This window comes from Agelaius phoeniceus, chromosome 18 (assembly GCF_051311805.1).
Source record: "Agelaius phoeniceus isolate bAgePho1 chromosome 18, bAgePho1.hap1, whole genome shotgun sequence".
Classification (NCBI taxonomy): domain Eukaryota; kingdom Metazoa; phylum Chordata; class Aves; order Passeriformes; family Icteridae; genus Agelaius; species Agelaius phoeniceus.
In genome coordinates this window covers 4,273,567-4,274,092 of record NC_135282.1, presented here as the reverse complement: position 1 = coordinate 4,274,092, position 526 = coordinate 4,273,567, and positions in this window count along the sequence as shown.

Here is a 526-nt window from a genome sequence, read left to right as displayed (position 1 = left end):
CATGCGTGTCACTTTATTACTTGCTTGGAGCTCCATGGCCTCATGGGCTGTGTGGCTGGAGGAACTTTTGGGATGAAATATCAGATCTCCATCCTAATTAATGTCAGTTTGACCTCCCAGCCCTCCCTGTGGGAGAGGCCCAGCTGTTGGGATTCTCTCTGGTCACTCTGCCTTGAGAAAAATTGTTTTTAGACCAGGGTTAATACTGCTCTGCACTTCTTGCAGTGCTCCTGAGTCGTGAGTCAAAGTACAGCTAGAAAAGCCTTTTGGCTTCTGTCCTAATCCTTCCTGACCTCTCAGAGATGGAGATTTTACCTTGGAACTTTGGGGATAAATGTCCCTGTGACCACGTAACGAGCGTCTCCTACTGGGAACGTTACAGCAACAGCAGGGATTTTATTAATCTATAGTTGAATAGTTTTAAGCTATAAAAAAAAAGAGCCTAAAAGATGCAAACAAACTCTCAAATCACAGCAGCCCTGTGGCATCAGAGATTCCAGGGGAGATGTGAGGGCTGGTCTCATCC